Source organism: Cynocephalus volans, chromosome 4, assembly GCF_027409185.1.
Source record: "Cynocephalus volans isolate mCynVol1 chromosome 4, mCynVol1.pri, whole genome shotgun sequence".
Classification (NCBI taxonomy): domain Eukaryota; kingdom Metazoa; phylum Chordata; class Mammalia; order Dermoptera; family Cynocephalidae; genus Cynocephalus; species Cynocephalus volans.
Genome location: NC_084463.1, coordinates 3,655,709 through 3,678,308, shown reverse-complemented (window position 1 = coordinate 3,678,308; position 22,600 = coordinate 3,655,709). Strand labels below are relative to the sequence as shown.

Here is a 22,600-nt window from a genome sequence, read left to right as displayed (position 1 = left end):
AACTTCCTTAAGGCACCACCATTTTCACCTGGTGTGGCTGAAAATTTCACCAGTGCCAAAGCAAGAAATTCTGTGAGGAGTCCTGTGATGAGAAGTGGGGTGGGGGGGATGGTCCTCTTTCCCCCTTTTGTTTGCATGCTTTAAAATTAGTGTTAAAATATGAACACTTCCATGATACAGTTTTTTGTTTTATTTTTTACTTTTACTATAACCTATAACTCTTTGTCCTTTTCTCCTTGGGCATCTGACATCAATTAATGGGACCAGTCTAAGTGATGAATCTAATTGACAGAAACAACCAGAATCTCACTCGGACCAGATTTCCCCTAGGGTGTCTAAGCTTTGGCCTCATTAATTATGACCACTAACTTCACGAGGGCCCTTGGTGTTGCCCAACAACCTTAACATATTCGCTGGTGTGGTGGTTCTCCCATGCTCCTAGATTATTTCATATTTTCCACCTTCCCTTTCTGCATACCTCCAAAACCTCCTCCCCAGTGCCCACTCTTGGCAGAGGACCTTCCTCCTATTGGACTGAGAAATAGAAGCAATTGGGAGAGCCCTTCCATGTTTCCCCACATCCGTCCACCCACATGCCTGTGTGCCCTTGCACCCCCCTTCCCTCCTGATGCCACAAAAGCCCTCGGGCTTCTCAGAGACCAAACCCTCCACATTGCACTAGAATCTGTCCACTGTCCCCTGCACAAGGATACACCTCCAGGCACTGACCAGAGCCCCCTCCTGCATCTGTAATTTTCCCTCACATTTAGTGATTACAATCAAAATACAATTAAAAAATCATACTATAACTTTTGCTTCTTAAAAAGTAAAAACATACTACCACTTTTGACCCTGTATTCACCTCAAACTACTTCTCCATTTCTCTTCTCCAATGTACATGAATATTTGAGGATTTTGACTCCTCTTCCGACTCTATCAGAACTCACTCAAGCAGTTTTTCATCAAAACTGGCTTTGTCAGCCATCACTGGCCTCTTGCTAGACCCAAAGGTTAATTCTTGGTCTTCCTCTTGACTAACATTGGAGCAGTAATTGACATTTGTTTCCACATCTCCCTCCTAGTTGTAAAGTTGCCTTCACTTGGCTTCTAGTATCTGTTATCCAGGGTCCACTGGATATCATCTGTTCTCTCAGTTATACCCCCACCTCAGAAACCATTTCTTCTCAGACTCTGGATAATTTACCCCAATTTTCTCATACTGATATTTCTTTAAAAAATCACTTTTTAGGGGAGTTTATGACTTTAAATAACATCAATATGCTGATGGCTCACAAATTTATATATCCAGCCTGGATCCCTGTTCCTGAACTGTAGTCTTGTATTTCCAGCTATCTATGTGATGACTTACCCTCACTGTCTAGGAGTCATTGACCTTGACAAGTCTCCTGCCCTTGTCCAACCATTTCTCCAAAAGGACCTGATTTCTTATACTGGAGGTGTATTTAGAAACCAAGATTTGTGCTCATTGTTCTTGAGTTGTATCTTCTTGGTAGAACTAGTAAATATGTGTGCATAATAACCCATGTGTATATATGTCTCTATCTAGCTATCCAACATTTCACAGATCTATATCTATCTACCAATCCATCTATATATCTGTACATCTATGTGTATATATACTGATATCTTTGACTCTAATCCCGCAACACAAAATTTATCTAGCTCAAATTATCTACAACTTATTTCCTTATTTCTTCTAGCTTAGTATACATGTATAGTAATGTCAGAATTAGGTGCACAAAGCAAGCTATGTAGCTAGGTTACAGAAGCCAAAAAGGAGCCATTAGAGAGAGCAATCAAGCATACAAATTTTCATTGGATATGGTTCCTGTTCCCATGTAATAATTCGCTGTGTATGGCTCCTGTTTCTATGCAATGGTTTTTGTTTCTATGAGGTCAATGGTTTCTCACACGGGAGGTAGTCTGACAATGAGAATGGAGCACCTATCCAAGATGGCGTTGGTATTGCTCAGGATTCTCTGCTACACTTCCTAAGGGACCCTTTCCTGTCCCAACTAGGTCATATCCCCTTATTACACTTGCATAGAATTCTGCACTTACTCTGTTACATTAATGATGGTTTTGTTCACATTTCAGTTTGTATCATTCATTTCATATTCCTCTTCCCATCACCTCTCTGCAGGCCATGAGCTCCAAAAGCCCAGTCAATCATTGTCTTTCACTCCCCACTGTGCCTGCCACCAGGAGGTGCGAAATCATTAAGGAACGACAAAAACACACTTTTCCTCTGAAACACTGTTATTGTCCTGGAAGAGATCTTCCAGTCTTTTATTCACGTGCTTATCCTGAACGTGGATGTAACACTGACATTCATACATTTCTCTCTCCTCCAGTCTTCAGATTCATTATCTTTTTTATCAGAAAGCAGATCCTTTTGTTTCACTCTATAAGCTATATTCCTTTCAGAAAGCAGTCCCAGCTCCCAAAATATCTTTTCCTGTCACATAGAAAGCTTAGAAACATATTGTCCAACACTGAAACATGCAGGGCCACATATTTTGAAGATAGGACATAAACCACTTTTGGCATCTTTTTTTTTTTTTTGAAGTGTTTTAAATGCACGTACATATTCCCGACCTGTTATAGATGGCCCAGAAGGCACCTGCTGACTGCCCACCCATCCAGCATTGCCCACAGCCGGCCCTCTGCACCCACAGTCCAGGCTGATGCAGAGGTAGCGGCTCTCAGCACCACACGCTGGGGCTCACTCCCTGGCCTCAGCTCCCTAGTCTCCTCCCACTGCCCTTGAGGAGCATTAGCCTTGAGGAGTCTCAGCTGTTGCCATTTCACACAGACAAAATGAGGACCACAGGTGAAATGTCTTTGTTCGAGAGACATGTTTTTTGCAGCTAGAGACTTCTTTCCTGCCAGGTCTTAAGTCTATGACTACAGGACCGAGGGGAGACCCCCACACCACCTGAAGACGAATTCAGCCCACAGGCTATTCAGGAAACGGACAAGGCCCCAGTTAGGAGAAAATGTAGGGCGGAAATATAGTATCTTTTCCTCACCCATCGCAAGGTTCATAAAACTCCAAGAACGCTAATTTAAGGAACATCCCTGCAGTTCTAAGTACAGTCTAGTTAGTCTGACTAACTCAAACGGAGAGTCTGGGAGAGGAAACAACGAATGACGCACCCAAGAGCTGGCAGTTCCTGACCCCTCAGGCAGCCCCAGGAGAGTGTCTGGGCGAGGGCGGGACAGAGGCGCTGCACTCCATTTGTGTTTGTAGCTGTGCTCCAAACTTCTGGATGCAAACGTCGTTTGCACCCGCCCGGAAAAATCAGAAACAACGCGTGTGAGTATCAGTGCCTCTGGGCGAGACCCAAAGAGAGGGTGCAGGCACCACCCACAGGACTCCAGGACGCCTCGGGCCACCGACCCGCAGCGGCCCCGCCGCCCCCGAGGACCTCCCTCTCCGCCTCCTCCCGCCCGATGTCGCGCTGCCCTCCTCTTCCCGGGGCGCCGCGGTGCGGGCACAGCCTGCCAAATGGACCAGGAGGCGGCGGGGCTGGGACGGCGGGCGCGCTGTCGCCCGGCGCCCGACGGTGCCCGCGCGGGGAGGGATGCGCAGGTCCGCGAGGCCGGTGCATCTGGACGCGCACCCCCGCAGCGCCCGCGCCAAGGACAGGCAGCCGGGACCGGCTCGAAACGCATCGGGACCACCACTGAGTCGTCTCCCAGCAGCTCAGAACGGCCCCCACGTCCAGGGAAGCGCAGGTCCGGGGACACCGCAAACAGGTGGTTGCCGGGCCGCGCTCCCGAGGCCACCCGCACGAAGCCTGACGCCTTCCCGGGCACGGTGGAGGCGGCAAGGAGTGATGTGAACGAGGCGGACCTCCGAGGCCGTCTGCACAGATGCCCCAGGTGCCCTTCAGGAGAACAGGTGTAGGGAGGGGGCCGGGCCCTCTGGAGCCCCGGCGGAAAAGAGGGAGCCCAGACCAGGGGCAGAAGCAGGCAGAGCAGCGCCAGCCGCGTAAAAGCTGTCCCAGGGGCCTGGGAGCGTCAGGCCCGAGGACAGCGGTGTGCGTGTGCGTGTGCGTGTGCGTCTCCGCCCTCGATCCTCGGCAGCCAATCTGTTATCCCCGGTGGGCTTGTGACCCCGCCCCTCTCCGTGCACCTCTCTAGCGATCCGCGATGCTTCCCTCCCATGCTTTGCCTGACAGAACCAGGCTTCCTATCAGTTCGTGCCGAGCAGTATTTCTCTTACCACTCCCCCGGGTCAGGATGCCTTTCAGCGGGAACCGAATCCCGAGACATGGCCTCGACGCTGTCTACCCACCCGGGGCCACTCCCCAGGGTGTGCCCATCCTTGCTGCAGCAGCCTAGATGCTGGGCAGAAGGATCTTTTGTGCACTGTGCAGCCGCTGTCGCACTGCATGGCGGTCTAGAGCCACAGAACTGAGCGCTGTTGTCCACAGTTGCTGCGTCTTCTCTTGGCTTTCGTTCTTTCCTTGAACGAAGCTTACGCCGCTGAGAATGATCTGGAGCCTCTTCCGGCTGAGGTTGCTGCTCAGTTCGGTCAAAGAGGTCCTCCATCTCCAGGTGCCTCGTTTCCATAAATCCAGGGTAAATGCCAGAAGCCAGACAAGAAGCTAATCTATCTTTAAATCCCAGGCTATATTTACTTGTGTAACTGTTATCTATAAAACAGGGAAAATAGGACTACTTAGTTTATGAAGTTGTAAAAGGATTAAATGAAAGAATGCATGTCAAAGCACACAGCACAGTGACTAGTACAAAGTAAATTCTGAATAAGTGTTTATTGTTATTAGATATGGCCTACTTCAAAACTCAAGCTGGGCCAGAATTTTGAAATAAGTAATAGTAGATCAAGGAAATTAATAAATGGGAATTGCAGCTGAAAGGATGCCACGACCCAGATGTAGGAATATTTCAAACCAAAATAATAAAGAAGCAGGGAATGACTAGGCAGAGGTGAAGGGAAGAGCAGAAGAGATGCAATGAGATGCAGAGAAGCTATGAAGGACGGTGCACTGAAGAGAGACCCTGATTATTTAAGTAGTCTTCGCTCCTGACACTTTTTCCTGCAAATTCCTCCCTCCCCAACTTTTATTAAGGTAAGTTAACTTCTGCTCTTTGCATGTTGAAGCACTTGACTAGAGGATTCCCCAGATGTGATGGAAACAAACTGACATAACGTCACTTGGGGTTGCTCTACTTTCATGTAGAATTAAGTCAGCAACTGTAAAGTAGGAGTTTCCAGTTGTTTCTCTGCTCCAGAGAAGCAGGTGGTCACTGATCTTTTTTTTTTTTTTTTTTTTTTGAGGTTTGGTGGTAAGGGGATCCGAACCCTTGACTTTGGTGTTAACAAAGCAGTGATCTATCCAACTAAGCTAACCAGCCAGCCCCAACAGGTGGTCAATGAAAGAGTAGAGACCCTAACTGTGATCCCATAGGCATCTTTTATGTGAGTAAAGCAAGCTTCAGAGCTTGTATTATAAATATGACCATGAAAATTCTTTGTATTTCACCACTAAAGATGACTGAATTTTCAAATCCAATTATAAAAAAGGTAATAAAATGACTAGTATTTGCTCATATTAAAGCTCACTAAGTAAGGAGTTAAGAAAGCAGCTCAATATTAAAATATAAATATATTACTAAGCTCACCTTTTTGGAGGGGTTTATAAGAATTATAAGTCCTTAACAACATGAAATGTATATTGCTAGTTACCTGGTCCAATATACTTATACTTCATTTAATAAGCCAATCCCTAGGTTTAACTCTTACAAAATTAATTTCTAATGCAATACTTAATGATTTTTAAAGACAACACTGTGTAGGAACTATGAAAGTGCTTAAATTGCTATGTATTAGGATCTAGACAAGAAGAGATTTTGAGATAATAATAACTTATGTTTATGCAACACTTGCTACATGACAGGAACTGTGCAAATGCTCTACTTAAAGCTGAATTTTTGTTTATCAACAATAACCGTATGGGATAAAAATATTATCCTCATTTTATTATACTTTGTCATTGTAGTTATGAAATCCACTAAACAGTAAACAGTATTATAATTGAATATTTGCAGCAATTACTTGAGCCTATTTTTCATTTCTATAAGACATTTAGCTTATTAAGCTGACAGATATTCCCTCATTCAATAGCTCATCACAATTTTATAGGTAAGCAATAACTTAATTTTATTTCCTTACCAATGATACTATCAAGAAAGAAAGCCAATTAGTAACTGCTGTAAATGATCTGATAAATTTTTCTCCAGTCATTAATAGTCTTAAAAATTCATATTTACAGTCCCACATCCAGAAGAGCAGTGTGAGAAGCTCTGCAGACCTCCTCCCCAGTGAAACAAGCATAGCTGGTGAACATCTTTTTTTTTTTTTTTGTGACCAGTAAGGGGATTGCAACCCTTGGCTTGGTGTTGTCCGCACCGCACTCAGCCAGTGCACGCACCGGCCATCCCTATATAGGATCCGAACCCCCGGCGGGAGCGCTACTGTGCTCTCAGCGCCGCACTCTCCCAAGTGAGCCACGGGGTCGGCCCTGAACATTTTTTAAAAATTAAAAAAAATAAAATAAACATGAACACTGTTATGCCCAGAAACTCAATAACAGAGTGGACCAATTCCTCAAAAAACACAATCTACCAAAACTTACAGAAGGAAAAATAGATCATCTGAATAAGCCTGTACTATTTAATAAACTGAAACTATACTTAATAACTTTTCAAAATAGAGAGCACCAGGCCCAGAAGATATCACTGGTGAATTCTACCAAATATTTAAAGAACAAATGATACCAATTCTCTACGATATCTTTCAGAAAATAGATGCATAGGGAATACTTCCTAACTGTTCTATTAGGCCAACATTACCCTAACACCAAAACCAGAAAAGGCTTCACAAGAAAAGAAAACCACAGACCAATATCTCTCATGAACATAAACGTAAAAATCCTCCACAAAATATTAGCACATTGAATCCAGCAATGTATGAAAAGAATTATACACCACAACCAACTGGAATTTATTCCAGGAATGCAAGGCTGTTCAACATTTGGAAATCAACAAATTGAATCCATTACATCAATAAGCCAAAGAAGAAAAATTATATGATTATATCAACAGATGCAGAAAAATTTTTTTACAAAATCCAACACCCATTCATGATTAAAAACTCTCAGCAAACTAGGAATAGAGAAGAACTTCCACAACTTTATAAAGAACATCTGCAGAAAACTGACAACCATCATACTTGATGAGAAACTAGGTGCTTTCCTCCTAATACCAGGAACAAGTTAAAGATGTTCCCTCTCAGCTTTCCTACTCAACATTGTACTGGAGGAAGTCCCACCTAATGCAATAAGACAGGGAAATGAAAAGTGTACATATTCAGAAAGAAGAAATAAAACTGCCTTTGTTCCCAGATAACATAATTGTTTATGTAGAAAATCCCAAATAACTGACAAAAACAAACAAAAAACCAACCCTCTTGGAACTAATAAGCCATAACAAAGTTGCAAGATACAAAGTTAATACTAGTCAATTGCTGTTCTATATATCAGCAATGAACAATTAGAATTTAAAATTAAAAGCATAATAGAATTTACATTAGCACCAAAATAATCAAATACGTGTAAGCCTAACAAAATATGTACAAGATCTACATGAGGAAAACTAGAAATCTCTGATGAAAAAAATAAAAAATCTAAATAAATAGAGAGACGTTCCATTTTTATGTACAGGAATACTCAATATTGTCAAAATGTTAGTTCTTCCCAACTTGGTCTACAGATTCAGTGCAATTCCAATGAAAATTCCAGCATGCTATTTTGTGGATATTGACAAACTGATTCTACAGTTTGTATGGAAAGGCAAAGGATCCAGAACAGCCAACATAATGTTGTAGGTGAACAAAGTTGACTGACACTACCCAATTAAGCAGTGTGGTACAAGCAAAGAATAGACAAATACATCAATGGAACAAAATTGAGTCCAGCTATAGACCCACACAAATATAGGCAACTAATCTTTGACAAAGGAGCAAAGGCAATTTAATGGAGAAAGGATATTCTTCTCAACAAATGGTGCTGAAACAGACATCCAAATGCAAAAAAATAAATAAAAATAATAAAAATCTACACACACCGTATACCTCTAATGAGAATTAACTAAAAATGGACCATAGATCTAAATATAAAATATAGGGCTGACTCTGTGGCTCACTCAGGAGAGTGCGGCGCTGGGAGCGTGGAGGCCGCTGGTTCGGATCCTATATAGGGATGGCTGGTGCGCTCACTGGCTGAGCGCGGTGCCGTGCGGATGACACCAAGCCAAGGGTTACGATCCCCTTACCGGTCACAAAAATAAATAAATAAACAAATATAAAATATAAAACTGTAAGACTCCTAGAAGATAACACAGGAGAAAGTCTAAGTAACCTTGGGTTTGGTGATAATTTTTAGCTACACCAAAAGCACAATCTATAACAGAAAAAATTGATAAATTGTATTTCATTAAAATTTAAAACTTCTACTCTGTCAAAGACACGTTTAAGATAATGAAAAGACAAGCTGAAAACTGGGAGAAAATATTTACAAAACACTTATCTGATAAAGGACTTGTATCCAAAATATACAAAGAACTTTTAAAACGGTAAGAAAACAAACATGGGCAAAAGATCTGAACAGATACCTTACCAAAGAAGATATACAGATGGCAAATAAGCATATGAAAAGATGCTCAACATCGTGTCATTATGGAATTGTAATTAAATTGTATTAGAATGGCAAAAATCCAAAAACACTGATGACACCAAATGCTGGTGAGGATGTGAAGCAAGAGGACTTTTATTCATTGCTGGTAGGAATGCAAAATGGTACAGCCATTTTGGAAGACAGTTTGGCAATTTCTTATTAAGCTAAATGTAGTCTTACTGTACCATCCAGCAATTGCATCATTCCTTGGTATTTACCCAAATGGGTGCAAAACTTATGTCCACACAAAACCTGCACACAGATGTTCATAGCAGCTTTATTTATAATTCCCAAAACTTGGAAGTAACCATGATGTCCTTAAATGAATAAACAAACTGTAATATACCCATACAATGGAACATTATTCAGCAATAACAAGAAATGAGCTATCAGCCTTGAAAGGACGTGGAGGAGGAGGGAGACCCAGTGGGAAGGGGGGACGGGGTGGGGACCGCTGGTGGTCAAGAGTTCCCTTGGGGTAGGCTTCCTCATCCTCCAAGGGTGGTTGGACTGCATCCTCTCCAGCCTTCTTACCCCTCGAATTTCTCGATTCCATCCTTTCTCCCTCCCAGCGGCGCGCCCGCTCAGCCTGGCCCCTGGCTTCTGCCCGGTGGTGCCTTCCGCCTGCCGCTACACGTGCTGAGCGTGGCTCCCCGGGGCCTGCGCAGCGGGAGGCTGCCCCTGACGCATCGCATGCAGCTGGAGGAACTCGGCCTCCAGCACGGGGACTTCCCGCTGTGGCTGTGCCCAGTTTGGCGAGTACCGCGCCTCAGCGCGCCTCGGTGACTGCGCCCTCGCCTGCCGCCTCCGTCTGCACGTGGGCCAGGCCTCCAGTAGGTGGGGGCGGGACGAGGGGAGAGGGGCTGGGAGGAGGGCCCCCCATACACCGCCGCCCCATGAGCAGGAAGGGCTGGGGCACAGGGGCGCTCCAGACCCTGCCTGAGAGCCCCCAGAAGGAAAGAGGAAGGGGCTGGGGAGTTGGATTGCGGAGTGGAAGGCGCCCACAGAGAACACGTGTGTGGGGGAGAGCCGTATGGAGAGACTGAATCACCCCTCGAGCTCCCATTCCCCCACCCACAGCGGGAGTGCCCTGGTGGAGGTGGGGACGCACGTCTTCTGGGAGGTTAGGGAAGAGTGTGGGACTGGAGTGATTCATTTCAGACTTCTGTAGCTCAGGGGGTGGGCTTTGTGGGGATCCTCAGGCAAGTCCTGGTGAATGGGAAAGGTAAACAATACCAAGTAAACTCGAGGCAGGAGCCCGGGCAAAGTAGATTTGGGGGGATTTACTTTAAGAATCTCCAGGTGCCAGGCACTGAGCTGAGGGGAGCGGGGTGCGATTGCAGAAGAGATATCTGAAGCAAGGACCCTGTTTCCAGGAGCTTCTGATGTGGTTGGTCTGCTGTGCTGGGAAAGTGTTTCCGGTGGGGCTGATCAAGTCTTCTTCCTCCTTTTACAGTGACTGCCAGCCCCTCAGGGTCTCTCAGGACCTACAATTGGGTCATTTTGAATTGCTCCTTCAGCCAACCTGATCACCCAACTTCTGTGCACTGGTTCCGGGACCAGGGTCAAGTCCCTGTCCAGGAGTCCCCCCATCACCACTTGGCCAAAAACTTCCTCTTCCCGCCGGAAGTCAGCCCCTCAGACTCTGGGCCCTGTGGCTGTGTCCTCACCTACAGAGGTGGCTTCAATGTCTCCATCATGTACAACCTCACTGTTCTGGGTAACTGGCACAGTCTGTATTCACACTTGACCACAACCCCTTCCTGCCCCACCCCCACCCACTCTGAACCAGGTCCCCAAACCAGGTTCTTGCAGCTATTGCTGCCTGTGATTGCTCCGGGTCTCCCTGTCACCTGTCTGACCCCCTTCTGGCAGCCTTTCAGCTGCCTTCTCCTCTTCTGGCTTTCCCTTGGCCATCCAGCCTCACTTGCCAGCCTCTGGTCTCCTGCCGGCCCAGCCCACTTTCTGGGTTTCTGAGCGTCCTCAGTTCATCCACCTCATTCTGCTCCTTAGCACTCTTCCAAGGTGGACCACCTCCTTCACTCTGCTGCCTCCCTCTCTGCAGTGCCAGCACTCCCCCACTGCAGCCCCCTAGCAGCTTTGACTTTGGGTTCCCTTTTCTCTCCAGGTCTGGAGCCCCCAACCCCACTGACAGTGTACACTGCAGTAGGTTCCAGGGTGGAGCTGCCCTGTCACCTGCCTCCTGGTGTAGGGACCTGTTGCTTTGCGTTGCTTTGCCCCCCACGGGTTTGTCAACCCACTTCCCCTGGGTGACAGAGATGCAAAGGATTACTCAAAGCCCATATCTACTGAGCAGTGAGAGGCCCTGAAGTGGTTAATCTCCCTTTGGGATGCTCAAGTGAGAGCCATCCCTTCCTTGGGAAATTAACACCGAATTGGAGTTCTCTTCCTGCATTTATTTTCCAGACCAGGAAGTTACAGGAAGAGAACAAAGGTGGGGTTATAGTTTAACAATATAGGCTGGTAACTTTCAGTGAAACAAGCCAGATGACATTCCAGTAAGGCAATTAAGTGGTCCTATCAACAACAGTTTGATCTTAGCAAACATTCCTTCCTATAGCAATTTCTCAGTATCTTTATATAACAATCAGCAACTAGTCTGTCTTTGAGCCAGCAACCTGCTGTGCCACAATTTTTATCTTGCAACAGAGAATTATAGCCTGAGGGAAATTTCCAGTCCTCTGTAAGGTCAATATTTGAAACTGCAAGGCTTTGGAAAACCAGGCCCTGTGAAGTACATATGCTTTTTAGTATATTCCACAGGGACCCATCTTCCCTCACTGCCAAGCGGACTCCTCCTGGGGTAGGCCCTAACCTCCTGGTGTCCAGAGATAATGGCAACTTTATCTTTCAACTTGAGGCTGTAAGCCAGGCCCAGGATGGGACCTACAACTGCCACATCCATCTGCATGGGCAACAGCTCAGTGCCACTTTCACTTTGGCAGTCCTCACAGGTCAGCCCCAGGAGGAAAAGGAGTAGCTCCCATCCCAGGGGAGCAAGGACAGGGAGGGCTGGCTGGACAAATTCAGCCCATGATGCCAGGCCACTGGGCACAAATTCCAGAGGCTGCCCATTATGGCCTACTTTTTTCTCACCCCCATTATAAAGAAGCCAAACTGAAAATGTCCGCTTGAGCCACAAGATAAACATTCCAATGTTCTTTAAGTGACTCCCCTGCTCTGAATTGGTGGGAGGGTGTGAGAAGTTAGAAGAGAGGTGGCAAAAGTTTGAATGGTTCAAAACAGGTGGAATATATTTCTAGAATCCTTGTCCACTTTGGGGATAGGGCTTGGGTTAAAGTTGCAGGAAGTGGCCTGGATTTGGGAGGAGTTAATAAATCAGTCCCTTGGTTAGCAAATATTTACTGAGCAAGGGTTTTCCAAGACAGTATAAAGCAAACAGAAAAAAACAAAAAAACCTCAGAATGTGTGTTGATTATAACCATCAGCCATGACAGATCAGCTATAGCTATGGTACTCACCTGTGGCCAATAAAAGCAGCACCACATAGAAGGTGCTTAATAATGTACATTGGTTGAATGAATACACAAGTAAGCTAACAAATAATACATCTGAGGGCCAATCCTGAATTTCCACCTGCTTTCCGGATATCTGTGCCACCCAGCCTCACCCTAACCCCATCTTTTCCTCACCCTAGTCCTCTTACTGATGCAGCCTGTCAGTAACTCCACTGGTACCCCACTCACCCTGAAACCTGGCCTCCTGCTTCCCCCACATCCAGTTGGTCATGCCAGACCACCAATTCTTTCTGTCCAATGTCTTCTTGAGGGCCAACTTTCATATACAACTCTATGGGAGAGACATTGTTACCCCTATTTTATAGAAAAAGAAATTTCTCAAAGTCACAAAGCTGGGAAGTGCCAGACTCAGAGTCTAAAATCCAGTGTCTATGTCACCAGATCTTCACTCTCCCATGTGCCGTACTCAGAGCCGGGCCCTTTGCCACTTGTCTCCTCCTAGCTACCTTGTCTCTCACTCTACATCTTTGAGAATGCTCTGTCTCTAGATCAATGGGTCAGGTCACTGTTTTCTAAACATCCAGAAGGAGATAAAGTTCATTCAGGGCACCACAGGCAGGGAGCACTGATGTGAGCCAAGTCATGGAAGAGAGAACATTGCAAGGTATATTGGGGGCCAACTCACCTGACAGTGAGGGTCCTGAGCACTTAAGTAGAAAGTAATGTAAAAGAATCTGAAATAGTATTTCATATGTGTTCCTTCAGGGCCAGTTTGAACAATGTCCTGAGGGCAATAGGGAGACTGGAAAGTTTTTGAGCAGGGAAGTTTCTGAGCAGAGCATTGTCTTAATGAGATCAATTTGGCCATAACCCCTAATCTCCCTGCAACCTCACTCAGTCGGAACTCAGGTGAGTGCGGGGTGATTGAGATTTAGGATCAAACCTGTAGCATTAAGTAAGGGGGTCGGGACCCTAAAAGATCTCTTCCCTCTAATTTTTTCAGTGACTCCCAAATCCTTTGGGTTACCTGGCTTCCTGGGGAAGCAGTTTTGGGAGGTAACTCCAGCATCTGGACAAGAGCACTTTGTGGTGGAGTGTCCTGAACAACTGGCTCTGGAGAAGTTCCCCAGGACCCTGGCTGGAGATGCAAGAGGACAGGCTCCTTTCCCAACCCTAGCAATGCCAACTGTACCAGGGAGAGAGGCTTCTTGGAGCAGCGGTGTACTCTACAGAGCTGTCTAGCCAAGGTCTGAGACCCCAAAATGCGATGGCCCCAACTCCAGAGTGATCATCTTGATCCCCCTTTCAGACCACTTCTTGCTGCCCTCAATCCTGGCTCTTTTCTTTCCAGGCAGGGGCCTGACCCCAAACTCTTGTCTAGGCCTGAACCACTTCTGCCACTGATTAGCTGAATGACCCTGAACAAGTACCTTACACTCTCTGAACCTCACTGCATCTGTCAAGTTTGAAGGAATGGCATGATGTCCTTTTTAGCCCTGACCCTATGCCTAATCCTGTACTTTCTCCACAAGTGCCCAATGCTCTGGGAGAGCCCCAGGTATCTGCAAAGCAGGCCATCTCCCTGCCATTCTCATCCTTGCTACTGTCTCACTGCTCCTTTTGGTGACTGGAGCCTTTGGTTTTCACCTTTGGAGAAGACGGGTGAGCTCAGGATGCGCCCCCGCCCCACTGGCTTCCCTCTCCTCTACTCTCAGAGTGCTGGTTCCCTTTCCTCAGGGAGGATGACCAAAGTAGACCCTGAACTTGCCTTCAGAGCCCGCCTTTTCATAATCCTCTGCAGTTCAGGGGCTTCCCATGCCTGGGAGGCTGGAAAGGGCTAAGAGAAGGCCTGAGACCAGATGGAGAGGGCGAGGGGGCTGGGAAAAAATAGGACTCAGACTCCTTCCTATTCTTTTTTTTTTTCATCCTTCCCCTCCCACCCTCCAACTCTCTCTCTCCATCTCTTTTTACAGTGGTGACCAATTAGATTTTCTGCCTTAGAGCACAGGGTTCACCCTCCTCAGGCTCAGAGCAAGCTAGAGGAGCTGGAGCAAGAATCAGAGCTTGACCCAGAGATGGAGGAGCTGGAGCTGGAGGAGCCTGAGCCAGAGCAGGAGCTGGAGCTGGGGCTGGAGGATCAGGAGTCAGAAAAGCTCTGAGCCAGAACTGAGGTGACCACAGACCTCAGCAGCTCAGTCCAAATAAACTCCCTGTCAGCAACAAGCCTGAGTCTGGCTCTTTCTTACCTAGTGAAGGCTCTTGTCTCTCCCCAGCCTCTGGGGGCTCCCTTCTCCCACCTCAGCCTCATAACCTACTTTCCAGAACCAATCTCCCTCATCTTCCCCTTTTCTCTTTCTGTTTCTTCTTTGGTCTCTCTTGCTCTGTCTCTCCTGGGCAATCATTTTTCTGAAGCTCCAAAAAGCCCTCACCCCTTACCTCTACAGCCCTCTTCTCCCAACTTCCATCCACATTGTGCTGGCTTCCCTGGTTTCCTTTATATTTCTGTCCCTCTGGCATACCCCACCCCACACTCAGCTGCACTTCAGCACTTGCCCTTGGCCCCTGAGCTGCAGGTGTATTAGTGCACATGTGCACACATGCACACATCCACACACACGTACACACACATGTACACACACAGAGGAGCCCTGCCGTGTCAAGTCCTCCAGGAGATCGGGTCTTGCAACCTTTCTGGGCAACTGGCTGAGGTTCCTCCTTCTGCTCTAATCCCCAGGTTCCTCAGCCCTTGGTGGCTTTTCTGGTCTCAGGCATGAGAACACACTGCCAACCAGTGGTCACTGCTAGTCACACCCCACCAGAGGTCACTGGGCCAGCTGTTGCAGGCCTGAGGAGGTTTAACATTGCAGGGGACAGGGCAGAACACAGATCACTGCCCCTGTAGGCACTGCGTTTGTAGTGTGCATGCTGTGTGTGCAGCCAGCAGCTGTCACGTCCTATGCACCCTTCAGAAGAGGGACTGAAAAATGCATGGCTCAGGAGATATAGCCCTGGAAACCCCCCTTTTGTCCCCCACAAAGTTATAATCCAAGTCCGACAAAGGGGCAGGTTGTGGACAAAGGCTGTAGGCGGGGAGAACAGCAAGCAGCAAGACAGCTGGCGTGGCTGCAGCTCTGGGACAGGAGCCCCAGCTTCGTATATCAGCTCTGCCGATGTGCCCATAGCCAACCACCCTGAGCCTCAGTTTCCTCACCTAGTAAGTGGAATAATGAGAACGACCCACCAAAAGGGATTGTGGTGAATATCAGATAATAAAATGGCTTTGAAAACTGTGAAGTATTCCAGTCAATCCTCCAAAAAAATTAAAAAACACAAAACTGTGTAGTGCTCCATGTGCGTGACATACTTGTGAGGGACAAAGTAGGCCTGCTCTGGTGACGGCAATAATTACACTGAAGAACTCCAAGCCCACCTGTGCTCCCTCTCTGTCTGACTTGGAGAGAGTATTCTTGCAACAAAGCACACGTGGCCTTGGCCCATGGCACCCACAAGGCTGGCTTAGGGACCCAGTCCTCTGCCTGCAATAAGCGTGGGGCTTGGGACATAGGCTGTAGACAGCCCAGTCAGAAGAAAATATTGAAAGCAAGTGGGAGCAAGCCTGCAGGAGGTGCATGGTGGCACATGCACATGCCCTGTCCCACTGAGCCTGTGTGCAAAGTGACACAAAGAGACAAGCCATGAAGCTGAAGACTTGTCCCTGTGGAGACACAATGGCCAGAGACTTAAGGGCAGAGAATAGAGAAAGGGACACCTTTGTTCTGTGTAGAGCCTTAGGGAGAGAAGGGCACCCTCAAGCTTGAATAATGAAACATTTAAGGCAACCTGAGGTTCTGAGCCTAAACGGGTGGTGGTGACTCTTGCCTTGTCACCAGTGGAGAAATGGGCACAGAAAGGAGGAAGCTCTGGCACTTGCCAGGGATGATCGCACTGTAAAGTGAAGTCTTAAAGTCCCCTTTAGAAGTCCCCAAAGCATTATCCCCACCCTTTGTGGTGGGGTGGAGACAACTGCTGTAGAGACTCCACAGCTCTGCCCATGACCCTGCTCTCCACAGCCTTAGTAGAAGCCCCTATGTTTTAATGGGGCAGAGGTTTCCTGGAAAGTTCTGTGGGTGGCATTTTCCCTTTCTACTAGATAATATCCTATGCCCTTTGGACTTATGAGAGTAGTCACCAAAGATTCACTGGGACCTATGCAGGGACTTCTCCATACTCTTTTATGAAGGGCACAGGGAATGGACAGAGGTGGAGTGAGAGGCCACCTTGTTCCTCCACTCCCCAGAGAAGAACAAAGGGCAGAAGAAAGAGGGGATATGAGGGCTTGTGCTTACAGTGCTTCTCTGGGTGCTCTCTCCTAGGGGGTGGCATTCCTGCCCCCACTACTTTGCCCACAAAGCCCCACTCCCCATCCAGAAGAATAATTTCCAGCCCTTTTCACATCCTCCTAAAGCCTCCAGGGAGCTAGGTCAATTCATTCTGCATCTCCAAGTTCATCTGTAATCTAGTGCTCCAGGCTGCTGTCCTGGAGGGGAAGGGCATGGGGGGACAGACAGAGGGTTCAGGGACCATCAGTGGACAGGGATCATCTTGGGTCATTGTTAAGAAGGAAGGGGGTGTATTAGATAATATAGCCACATAACAAACATCCCAAAACTTACTAAATGAAAACAATAAATTATTATCTCACATGGTCAAGAATCCAGGAGCAGTTTGGCACAGGCTCTCTCCTGAGGCTGCTGTCAAGATGTCGGCCAGGGCTGCAGTCATCTGAAGGCTTGGCTGGGTGTTTTAGTCTGTTTGTGTTGCTATAACAGAATATCTGAGACTGGGTAATTTATAAAGGAAAGAGGTTTATTTGGCTTACAATTCTGGGACAGCTGCATCTGGCACGGGCCTCAGGCTGCTTTTACTCATGGCAGAAAAGTGGCAGGAAGCCAACGGGTACAAGCAGGTCACATGGTGAGAGAGGAAGCAAGAGAGAGAAGCAAGAGGTGCCAGGGTCCTATAAACAATAAGCTCTCAAGGGAACTAATAGAGCAAGAACTCACTCATTACTCCCCCCACCCCCAGGGAGAGCATTAATCCATTCATAAGGGATTTGCCCCCATGACTCAGTTTCCAACATTGCCACATTGGGGATCAAATTTCCACATGATTTTTGTCTTCTTTTTTTTTTTTTTAAAGATGACCGGTAAGGGGATCTTAACCCTTAACTTGGTGTTGTCAGCACCATGCTCACACAGTGAGCTAACCAGCCATCCCTATATGGGATCCAAACCCATGGCCTTGATGTTATCAGCACCACACTCTCCCGAGTAAGCCACGGGCTGGCCCCCACATGAGTTTTGGAGGGGACAATGTTGGTTTGCCTCCCATGGATTTGTCACCCCTTTTCCCCTGGATGATGGAGCCATCAAAGATTACTCAAAGCCCATCTCTATTGAGCAGCGAGAAGCCTCAAAAAGGGGTTAATCTCCCATAGCCCCCAAGCATGAGGCATTTCTTCCATTTGGGAAATTAACCACAAATTGGAGTTCTACTCCTGCATTTATTTTCCAGCCCAGGAAGTTACAGGAAGAGACATAGGTGGGGTTTTGCTAAGTACAGTTTAACAAGTTTAACAATAGAAGCTGGTAACATGCAATTAAGTCCATCCACTAACAAAAGCTTGATTTTAGCAAACATTATCTTCTTACAGCAATTTCCCAGTATCTTTACATATCAACCAGTAACTCATCTGTCTTTGAACCAGCAGCCTTGCTGTGTTACAATTCTTTATTTTACAACAGAGACTAAATAGCCTGGGGAAATTTTCCTGTTTTTTTGTTAAGTCAATATTTGCAACTGCAAGGCTTTGGAAAACCAGGCCCTGTGAAGTACATTTGTTTTATGAATCCTCTACATCTCCCCCCGTTTATTTATTTAAAAGAAAAAGCAAGAGCTATAGATCAGGTTTGCACAGTTAAGACAAAAGCATTTAAAGCAAAGCTGGTATCATTTAGCATGGCAAGTCCTTTTAATTTACTTCAGGTAAGGACTGATGCTGTCATTGTCTCTCAGTGTAGCTGCATTGGCATCACTCCAGGTGCTGTGAATTGGGTGTAATTACCAACTGTTGAAACTCCAGAAAGGGATTCTGCTCCTTATAATAGTTGATTCTGAGTCCAGAGAGTTTGTTAATGTTAAACTGTCCAGGACATTACTGCTTTCAGAGCGTCTAGTCTTATGTAAAATTTTTGATCAATTACAATTCTTTTGTTTAAGAACAGGATGTCTCATCCAAGTTACAAACACCCTCTTTAAGGCCAGGAAAATTTAGAGAACTGTTTTTGTAGGGAAGACGTTATTTCCCCCCTTATGATCAAAGCATTCCTCATAAAAGCATTGATGATCAATATCTTGATTGAAGAGGTCTTACTTTTCTTTGTATAAGTCTCTCAGTGTTGGGAAGGCTCTTTCCCAGATGGTGATTGAAAGAAGCATCTCAGCTTACTTTCTTTCAGTGATCTGTCCCACGTTGCTGGGATTAAGAGTCACATGCTCTACCAACTGAGCTGACCAGGCAGGGAAGGACCTTTCGCAGGTGGTCTGTGTCCCACGTCAGGCAGGGGGGGAGATGAACAGCAGGATGAAGCAGCAGTTAGGTCAAATTGAGGCAACATGAAAGAGGGGTCAGAACTTAGAAATGAGACATGCTATCTTATATCCAAAGTTTTTAAATTATATCCTGTTATAAAGAGAGGGTAAATTTTCATTGAACTTATAAAAATAGCCACATTGCCATAATAATCATAAGGATACTTAAAGTTATTAAATTTGGGGGGGATCAAATAGGGAGAAAACAAATACTTTTATTTCTGTTTTAAATGACATTTTACCAAGCTAGTGTTAGTTATAGATAGCTTAAGAGAGAGAGTTTTCTTACATTTGGAAAAAAAAATTAGGAGAACCAGTAGTGTTTCAAAATAAGGAAATTGTAAAAATCCATAATTCTTTTAAATTAATTTACCAATTAACTTTTCTATAAAGAAAGCCACACCTTGTCATCATAGTAAAACTGCTAACAAACAAACCAAAGGCAAAGAAAATGCTAACAGAAAATAACCAACAACCCAGAATTCTATGCCAAGTGAAAATATCCTCTAGAAATCAAAATGACTTCAAAAGATTTTCAAATGACAAAACTGAATTTGTCAATAAAAGGAAATAATAAAAGAGATTCTAATTTATATGAGCCTTGACTACATTGAGATGCATGTTTTACTAAAAAAAAAACTAAAAGGAAAAAACTAATCTGAGGGATACGTTTATTCGTATGTTCTAACGAAAATGCACATTTAGAGGGGAAATACTGGCAGAGTTAAACCAGAAGAGCACGTGTTAGAATCCAATTATGAAATTTAACTGCTTGACTACAGGCTGTTTTGCCACTATACTTGTCAAATTCAAGCAGTCATGAATTAAAGAAAGGCACTGGTTTGGGGGGAAATGTATAGGCTTACCACTGTCTGCCATTCCATCACCTTCTGATGGTTATAAATGTACTTTGACAGCAGTTCTTGGAACATTATTAAATTAGAATTTTTACTTAAGCATTAGCAAATTCTTCAAGATTTTGTATTTTCCTTCATCCTTTAAAATTTTCATTTCTTTTCCTTTTTTCTTTTCTGAGGGGGGAGTAGGAGGTACTCATATGTCCAGTACAATGCCTGCTTTTACATGTTTTTAACATATTTAAAAAAATGTTGATTTCTTTCCCTAGATGCAAGTATCATGTTCATGGTTTACCTTTCAGTTTTCACCTAACACAGCCTGAGCTCATTTTATTTTATCAAACCCGACCATTAAGAACATGCCTTTCACAACATGGATGGACTTGGAGGTCACTACGTTAAGTGAAGTAAGCCAGGCACAAAAAGACAAATACCACATGACCTCACTTATATGTGGAATCTAAGAAAGAAAAAAAATGTTGATATTACAGAGGCACAGGCAGTGAACAGGACAGTGGTTACCAGAGACTGGAGAGGGAAAAGTGGAGGAAGGGAAAACAAGGAGAGGCTGGCCAACAGGTACAAAATTACAATTAGATAGGAGGAATAATTTCTGATGTTCTTTTACATAGTAGGGTAACTATGGTTAAAAGTTAAGTTTTATACATTATATAATAGGTAGAGGAGAGGCTTTTGAACATTTTCACCACAAAGAAATGATAAATGCATGAGGTGACTGATACATTAACTACCTTAACCCCTTTATTATATAACATTTATGTATCAAAATATCAGACTGTACCCCATAAGTATGTAAACATGTAAGTTAAAATTTTTTTTAAAAAAGCTTTCTTCTTTGTTACATGGAAACTGTAATACTGCACTAACAATATTCAAGGATGAAGTGAAAACACGGTGCATACTAAATTGATATTGCACACAAAATACTTGTATAGATAAACTACAAATTCCTCTTCCTGAGAGATGTCTGAAATAGGTAACTGAGTGAGCGCTTTCAGTTCATTCACCAGCTGGCCACAGCTAGCTATCATCTGGTCCATGGCATACAGCTGATCTTTAAGCCCTTTAATGGCTTTCATATTCTGATTATCAAGTTTGGCAACAGTTTGACAGCATTCTGCTATAAATGGTCAAATAATTCATGAGTCAAGCTAAATGACAAGGAAACATTTATAAATAAAATATTCAACAAATAGTTTTAAATATATTTCACACTAATTTGGTACACAGCTTCAGAGAAAATAAAAGTGATATAGAAAGATACAGAAAGATACAGAAAAGCAAAAGCATGGAAGTCTAAGGTCAAGAACAGGATAAATACCATCCTAAACAATTAATCCCAAATACACTAAAATATATAATTGGGAACATAGTTCCAGGAATCACACATTTGTCATACAATTTAATCAACTCTCAACATCCCTCAGAAAGTGTTATTTGCAAGTTCTTATGAAGTACAGCAGACTTAATGACTAAAACTCATTCCTTGGTCATTAATTATCTTACCTATCCAACTTCTCTCTAAAACATATCAACTTCTTCCGTCAAACTTACCTCTCTCCTGTAGACTGAAGATAAAACTCCGTTATTCTCAGTCTCAATCTCCTCAAGGAATCTGATTAATTAACTGTGCTTTATTACTCTTCAATCTCTCCTGTCCCCTGGTTTTAATTCTATAAATTTGTTGGATTTCATGAAACCTAAAGAATTTTTCAACACTGCTTCCTTTCCCTTGAAAGAATATTTTATACTGGCTGCCTTTTTCTCTTCATTTTCCATAACAACTGGTTGGACAAAGATCACCAATGACCTCAACTCTACTTGAGGCTCTTGTACATTTAGCATAGCAGACAACCTTTTCCAAACTCCACAGACTTTGGGACATTCCCTCTGCTGGTTCCTCCACAGCATCGTTCTCTGGCTCCTTTTTCCCTATCTCTGTGGGAGGGGGGTCCAGTCCCCTTCTGCATGCTTCAGGTCCCCAGGCTGGCTCCAAAGCACTGGTGGGGTTTGCCTGGAAGTGGGAGTGGGGTCCAGTCCCCAGATACAAGCCTCCAGTTCCCAGGCAGGTCCCAAGGTGCTGGTAGTGTGCCTGGGCCGGAACTAATTCTTTGTCCTTTGCTTCTAACATGGGGGAACTTCCTGTGGGAACCAGTACTTGATCTGTGTGGTTGTTTAAATTGCTACTTTGCTGCTGTTTCCCTAGGGAAGGCTTTTTGTACAGCTCAGGGTTTAATGGTTGATCTTATAGGTACTTCCGGCTCTCCAGAGACCCGGTGGATCTGTGTTCTATAGAATCAATGATCTGGGCCTGAGTTTTTTCATCAAATTGCACCCCATGCAATTCTGCATTCCTGACCAGTCTCCTCTGAGTGGTCCTGTGCTGATTAGGGGGCAGATCAGCTGTCCTTGCTGTGTCCCAGTGATCCCCTGGTGGGCACGTCTCCCCGACTGCCAGTGCTCCAAACACTTCCCATGGGACGGGCCCTGTGCTGATCCCTTGAGATGACTCACCAGCCTCTTAACGGCTCCCTTTTTTCAGTTGTTCTGGCTCCTCACTCCTGCGTGGTTCCATGGGAACCCTAATAGTGATCTTGCTGTCCTGGGGGCCACCAAGGCCCGCTTCTCTCCTGCTGCCTCTAAGTAACTCCATCTGAAGGGCACAGCTGCAGCTTCTGTCGGCTCCTGCTCCATGTGCTCAGCAGCTTGAGCCTTAAAGAGACTGCGGCCCGAAATGTTCAAAGCAGCTTTTTCTTTCTCTCATTGTAGTTTCTCCTGCCTTCAT

The 22,600-nt window shown here is 45.2% G+C and overlaps 1 pseudogene; it reads left to right on the top strand.

Annotated features, from left to right (window-relative positions):
- The first annotated feature begins 4,747 nt into the window (after positions 1-4,747).
- LOC134375066 (lymphocyte activation gene 3 protein-like) overlaps positions 4,748-22,600 on the top strand; it is a 41,362-nt pseudogene continuing 23,509 nt past the window's right edge.